Here is a 7,920-nt window from a genome sequence, read left to right as displayed (position 1 = left end):
CCATTAAGTGTCCAAGGTAAGGTATCAGCAATAGGGTACCTTCACTGGAGAAAGGCCATTGGCATCTGGAAAACCTCTGTTAGTTGGGAAGGCACGTGGCTGACATCTATTTGCTTCAAGGTTGCATTTCAAAATGGCATTCTCCAAAATGTCAGTGTCAGCTTTCAACAGCCATAGTCAGAATAGCTCTCTAAGCTGCAGCCAACATCAGCGTTGTACAACTCCAAGCATCTCTGAGCTAAGCCAGCTAGCATCTGGGTCTATGCAAGCATTTTTAAAGGACTCCAGTGATTAAATCAAAACCCACACTGAATGGGAAGGGCTGCACCGCCATGGAAATAATTCAAGCAGAGTGATCACCTACAGTTGGGTGGGTCACATGTCCATGGAAACAACTTATTCCAAAGATTCCAACCTAATCAAGACTAAATACATCTGCTCACACAAGATTGCATCACAGAACATGGTGTTTTGCTAGATATAATACATTCAAACTGGCACAGTGGTGATGAATGCACAAAAATATGATAAGACTGAACAATTGTTGTACACTTAGGATGATTTTATGATATGTAAATATATTTCATTATAATTGCATTAAAAAAAGCAAGGCACATAAGGACAAATTTTGTATATCTTTTATATGAGATATCCATAAATAGCAAATTCACAGAAACAGAAATTAGATTAAAGGATACCACGGAATTGGGGAGGGGAAATTTGGAGATTTTGCATGATAGGTATAGAATGTAAATAAAAATTAATCTTAAAAAATCAATTATCTAAATTGTTCTGCATCTACCAAAAAAAAAAAATGGTATCTAATTAAAACTCTTTCCTCAAGGAAATCTCTAGGCCCAGTGGACCTCTGAAATAAGAACAAATTGAATCCAGTGACTATGTGTGTGGGTGTGTATATATATATAAAATGAATCATGGCTAGTTGTTTTTATTCCAGTGATGCTAGGTTTGTTTAACATTATAAGTTCTATTAATGTTTTTCATCACATTAACAAAATAAAGCGTGAAATATAAGATCTTCTCATTAGGGGCTCAAAAGTCTTGATAGAATTTAACATCAATTTATGAATTTTTTAAAACCAGCATACTTGAAAGTGAGGTACACATTTTTAACTTGATAAAGGATAATTATGGAAAACCTAACACATACTATAGTTAATGCTGGAAATTTAAGAAATGTACCCTTGAGACTTGAGATCATGAATAAAATATTTATACTCATTATTAATGCTTGTATTTAATGCTGTAATGTAATATCAGGCCAGTGCCATATGGTGAGCAAAAAGAAATAAAACTGTAATTTTAACATAAGTAAAAAAACCCAATCTACACATATTATCAGAATTAACCATAATTTCCCTGGATATGAGATCAAAATTAATTGTATTTCTATATTACAGTAACAAACTATCAAGAAAAGAAATACAAAATAATATGACATTTCCAATGCAACAGCAAACAACAAAATATTTATAGATAATTTTAACAAAAGATGCATATAAACATTAAACTAAAAAGTATCAAATATTATTGATAAAAATTAAAGATCAAAATAAATTACTGTCACCTTTGAAGCAAAATTTTACTTGGATATACACCCAAGAGAAGTGAAAATATATATCCACAAAAAAGAATGGGTCACAAACACTCATAGCAGAATTATATATAATATTTAAAAAGTGGAAACAACCCACATGTTCATCACCCAATGAAAGAATAAACAAAATTTGATATATTCATACAATAAGATACGATTTGGTCATATGAAGACTAAGGATCTAATACATGCTACAAGATGGATGAACTTTGGAAACACTATGCTGTGTGCAAGAAGCTGGTCACAAAGGCCACATAGGGTATTTTTTTCATTTATATGAAATGTCCAGAACAGGCAATTGCATAGAGAAAGAAAGTATGTTAGGGGTGCCAGAGACTGGAGGGAGAAAGAGTGGGGAGTGACTGGTAATGGAAGGGATTTATTTCTGGGGTGATGAAAATTTTCTAAAATTAGATACTTGTGATGGTTATGAAACTTTCTGAATATATTAAAAAACACTGAATTGCACAGTTTAAAAGGGTGAATTTTATGGTATATAAATTATATCTCAATAAAAAACTTATAAGGAAAAATAAATAAATGGAAGGTTCAGTGGTTTGGAGCTATTCTGTACCCCAGAAAAGGTCATGTTCTTTTAATCTACCCATGTGGTTACAGATCTATTGGGGGTGGGACCCTTTGATTAGGTTGTTTCATTTGAGATGTGACCCACTCAATTCAAGTTGGTTCTAAATCCTTTACTGGAGTCCTTCATGAGAGGATAAAGGACAGAAAAAAGCCAGAGAGCTGAGAGAGAGAAACACCCAGAGAAGCTTAGAAAAAAGCAGCCAGAGTAACTGAGAAAACCAATGAAGCCAGGAGCTGAAAGCAGTGAAACCCAGGAAAGAACGACCAGCAGACAATGGCCATGTGCCTTGCTATCTGAAAGAGGAAATCTGGATACCAGCAACTCTTCTTCAGAGAAGGTATTGTCCTATCAATGCCTTAATTTGGACATTTTCATGGCCTTAGGACTGTAAATTTGTAAACTAATAAATTCCCATTGATAAAAGTAACCCAATTCTGGTATATTGTATTCCAGCAGCTTTAGCAAACCAAAACAGAAAATATACACTATATTCATGGATTAGAGATTCAATATTTTAAAGAATTTAACACTTCCAAATTGATCTGATGATTCAATGAATTAAAATAAATATCCAAAAAGTTCGGGTGAAAACACATGGGCTGATTCTAAAATTTATAAGAAATATATTGGGTCAACAATAGCCAAGACAATCTTAAAGAAAAAGAACAAAGTTAAGCAATATCACTATTCAATGTCAAGATTAAGAATCCACAGTAATTGAAACAGTTTGATATTATGCAAGTATTGATATACAGATTAACTGAACTGAATAGAAAGTCAGGAAACAGATGCATATGTGTGGCTGGATTTCTGACAAATGTGAAAATGCAGTACAGTGAGAAAAGGATAATGTTCTTCAATAGTGTACTGGGTCAATCATATGTCCCTATAAACAAATGAATCCTGACCCTTAAATTACATAATACATAAAAATCTATTCCAGGTGGGCTCTATGTCTAAATGAAAAAAGGATGGCAATAGGAAAGCTGTGGAAAAAAATCACAGGAATAATTTTCATATTTTGGGAATAGGCAGAGACTTCCTACATGAAAGGCAAACAACATTAACCATAGAAGGGAAAAAAGTTAAATTGGTCTGCATTTAAAATTAAGAACTTCAGTTCATCAAAAGGCATTTTTCATAGCAAAATATCAACTTGAATAACAGAGATTTTTGCAATAAATCCAACTGACTAGGAATTTGCACACTAAGTGTACCAAATATTCTACAAATCAATGATGGCAGACAAACCAGTAGAAAAAAAATGGCAAAAAAACTTGAACAGGCACTTTACAAGAGAGGGTATATAAATGCCAAATAAACATATGAAAAAGCATGCAACCTCAGTAATCAGGGAAAGGCAAATCAAAACTACAATGAGATAGGTATCTATCCTGTTATGGAAATGTGAGCACCTAACAAACTGAATGTTCTATAGCTATGAATTCTGGACAATATATGTAAAACAAACAAACAAAAAATATTACCTGAAGGTTCTGAAGACTAGTGGCAAGTATTGAGTGAGTTTATGATCTTTGCAGCTTTCCCTGAGAGCAGCAGAAGTTTCTGTGGGTGCTAAATCTCCAACAGAAGCCATCAAGTATTGGAATTATCAGGCAACCACTTTAAAGAAATGATAAAACTGTGTTCCATAAGGTAAGCAAAAATTACACTGGTAAAAATTGAAAATAATGAAAAACTAAGCACAGAAATATATAATAAGTAATGAATGGAATTTCATAGGTAAAAACTTTAAAATCTGAAATATGAAACAACTGCTAGATGGGCCTAAGAGCAAAATGAACACAGAGAGAAAAGTAAACTTGAAACAAACCAAAGGAAAATCAAATTTTTGAAAAAAAAAAAAAGGAGGCAGAAAAAGTAATGAACCAATCTCAGGGACCTGTTCCAGAAGGACAGGAATGAGGAAATGAACCATAAGAAATGTTTTTGAAGAATTACTGGCAGATTACCAAAATTTGATGAAAGACATAAATTTACAAACACAAGCTCAGAAAACAAAAATCGGAATTAATTTTAAGAGATCCATGATTAAACATAAAACAGATAACCAAATTCCTGAAAACTAAAGATAAACTTACAATATTGAAAGAATATAGGATAAAATGGATACATTTAAAAAGAAGAATAATAATTTAAAAATCCATAGACTTCCCATCAGAATAATGTATACCAGAAGACAAGAGAACAACATCTTCAAGTCTCTGAAACTAAACAAAACCAAACAATAATATGCTGAAAACCTAGATTTCTATATGCAGCAAATATTCTTCAACAATAAAAGTGAAAAAATATGGAATCACGTACTGCAATAAATGTTAAACATAGTTCTTCAACAGAAAGGAAATGATACCAAAGAAAAGCTCCAGTCTTCAAGAATGAATAAAATCATCAGCATATATGGATAAAGACATAAAGTATGGTGAGGATAAGAGTGGGATTAAGGGACCTATATGGTTGCAATGTTTCTACATTTTATATGAAGTGGTATAATACTAAGTATAAGGAAACTATGGACAAACAAAATGTGGTATAGCCATATAACAGGATATTATTAGGCAATAAAAAGAATGAACTTCCAATACATGCTACAACATGAATGAATCTTGAAACCCTGAAATGTGAAAGGAAACAGTCACCAATGACCACATGTTGTTTGAATAAATTTATATGAAATCCAAAGTATTTGTCTGTTCCTTCTATGAAAATAGACGAGATGTTGCTGGGAGGAGGGTAGTGGATTGACTGCTAATACATAATGGTTTTCTTGGTAGGGGAGGGGGTGATTAAAATATTCTGTGCTGAAATTCTAAGGAAGATGGAAGAGTAGGGAGCTGCAGTCCTCATTCTTCCTCCAAAAATAGCTAGTGGATGGGCAGAAACTATCTGAAACAACTGTTTTGGGGCTTCAAAGACCAGGGGAGCATTGTACAGCAACCAAGGAATAGTGGGATAAAGAGGCTGAAACATTGTGGTTAAAAAAAAAACTGAGTAAATTGCTCAGTGGCAACTACCAGTACCCATCCCCTACCCTCGAGGCTAACCAGGTCAGTTCCAGTTCCTGGTTGGCTGCTGCAGATTGAGAGGGATATGGAAGACTTCTTCCCCCAAAAGGGATGGGGTGCATAGCAGAGTACTGATTATGGCTTTTGATCAGCAAATTTGGAACCCTGGGTCCCAGTTTTGAACCATGGGTTTTTGCCCACCCCAGACAGGGACCACCTCAGCCATTGTTTCACTATAGCTGTTGAGAGAGGCAAAGGCAGTGGAGGTCCAAAGAAGTGGTGCCTCCTTATGGCTGTGGGGAAAAGTTTGCTAAAGTGCACCATCTGCTGAGCAGGCCAGGAAAGCAAAGCATTGGGGAGCCATCAAAAAGGTTTTTGATGTCTTTCCTGACCCTTTCTCCAGGCCTGTTTGAAAAAAGACTGCACCACCTTGAAAGGTACCTTGCACTGTTTTGGCTGGGTGATACTGACTTGGGAAACCTTTCTGCCAGGTGACCCTCACAAAAGCAGGTACAGGCAATGAAAGGTGAGTAATTTAAAAAACACTATTGAGGCAAAATAAAAATAATCAGAACAGATCAAGATCCCCAGAGAAGGAACAGAGGAAAGGAAGATTCCCCCAGGAGTGAAACAACTGCAAAAATAGTGCAGTCTTAAAAATTGTACCACATACCCAGGACAAGAATCAGATGAAGAAGAGGTGAAAAAATCTGATAAATTAAACATGGGCAATTGTAAAGGTCTAGAATCGTTGGACCAAGTGTCAAAGAAGAGCCTTAACTCAAAACATTAAAACTTCAGGCAAGAGATGGAAATTGACTTTTAGAGTAAACTCATCAAGATAATCAGATGCCCAGACATTAGCAAATAGAAGCAAACTGTACAAAGAAACAGGAAGTTATGGCCCACTCAAAGGAGCAAATTAAAACATCAAAAGAGACAGAATTTGTAACAATTAATCAAAGATGTTCAAACAAATCCCTTAAATCAATTCAAAGAAAAGAACAAAAATATGGCTAAAGTGATAAAGATATTAAAAAGACAATGGGTGAAGGGTAGGGCAAGATGGCAGAGTGGTGAGGTGTAGGTTTTAGTTACTCCTCCAGGGCAGTAGGTAGAAAGCCAGGAACTGTATGGACCAGACACTGCAGAGCAATTTGACTTTGGGCATACTTCATACAATGCTCATGAATGCATGGAACAGTTGAGATCAGCAATATCTGTAAGTTCTTGTGGCCAGGGGACCCATGCCCTTCCCTGCCAGGCTCAGTCCCATGGGAGGAGGGGCTGTGGTGCTGGTAACCAGGAGGGAGAACTACAGTTGCAGCTCTGATTGAAAACTCAGATGGCTGATCAAAAACTCCAAACATAGACTGAGACCAGACACCAGAGAATCTGGGAGCAGTCAGCCTGGTGGAGAGGAGACAGGGCTAGCAAAAACACCAAAAAAAAAAAGCCCAAAAATAAAAACAGAGACTTTTTGGAGTTCTGGTGAACATAAAACAGAGAAGGGCAGGGGTCAAAGAGAATCAGGCACATAGGCAAATCCAGAGGGTGAGGACCATTGTCTAAACAGCCAGCCAGTTTCTCTGATTTCTTGATTGTTCCTTAATGGCCCTAATCGCCTTGCCTCTTAGCATTTCAGTAGCCCATTAGATCTGCAAGGAGAGCCCTTCTTTTTCTTTTTCTTTCTGTTTTTATCTCTTTCTCTTTCTCTAAAACAGTTACTCCAAGAAGCCCATTACAGAAAGACACAAAAACTTGCAATTTGGGCCCAGGCACAAACAGAGCTAAGAGAGCTCTGAGGGACAAAGCAATAAGTCTAGGGGCTGAGAAAATTTGCTAAACATCACAACTTCCCAAGAAAAAGGGGGCATCCTCTTACAGCCATCTTCCCAGTGGTCTGGGAACTATCCTGCCTAGTGCCAGCACCACAGGCCAGAGCTGGCCCAAACAACCCAGTGTGATGAGAAGTGTTTCCAGCAACACATGCACATGCCACAATATCCGGCATGGATGAGAGCCTTTCGCACACCTGCAGCTGATTGTACTGGAGCTGGGAAGGCGGAACTGTGTGAAAAGGGGGAAATTAACACACCCTATTCAGCCATCCTTTAAGAAAGCTGGGAACACCCCTACATGGCCCTGCAGCCCAGAACTTCCCTTGGGGGATGGCACTCACCTGTGATGTAGCACAGTCTTCCCTCAGCAGAGGCCCTAGGAGGGCATGGCTTGGAAGAGGGACCCACTTGCAAGTCCCAGGGACCATACACCAATACCAAGGACTTGTGAGTCAGTGGCAGAGACAAACTGAACTGAAGGATTAGACTACTGCAACAGCTTTAAATCTCCAGGAACACCTGAGAGTTTTGGTTATTAAAGCTGCTCTCCATCCCTAACTGCTCAGACACATGCCCTGCATTCAGGACAGGCAGCACTAACTACACATGCAAACTTGGTGCACCAATTGGATCCTCACAAGACACAGTCCCCACTCACCACAAAGTCAGGGAAAACTGGCTTGTGGGGAATAGGTGGCTGGCAGAAGTCACCTGCTGGTTAGTTAGGGAAAGTGTACTCCACCAAGCTATAGATAGGACAAATTAGAGATAAGTTTTTGAATCAGTCTACATATCCTTAAAGAACCCTATCAAGTTAAGCAAATGCCAAGAGGCCAAAAACAACAG

Source organism: Choloepus didactylus, chromosome 3 (genome assembly GCF_015220235.1).
Source record: "Choloepus didactylus isolate mChoDid1 chromosome 3, mChoDid1.pri, whole genome shotgun sequence".
NCBI classification, from domain to species: Eukaryota; Metazoa; Chordata; class Mammalia; order Pilosa; family Megalonychidae; genus Choloepus; species Choloepus didactylus.
The sequence above is the reverse complement of the archived record's forward strand: the minus strand, read 5'-3'. Positions refer to the sequence as shown.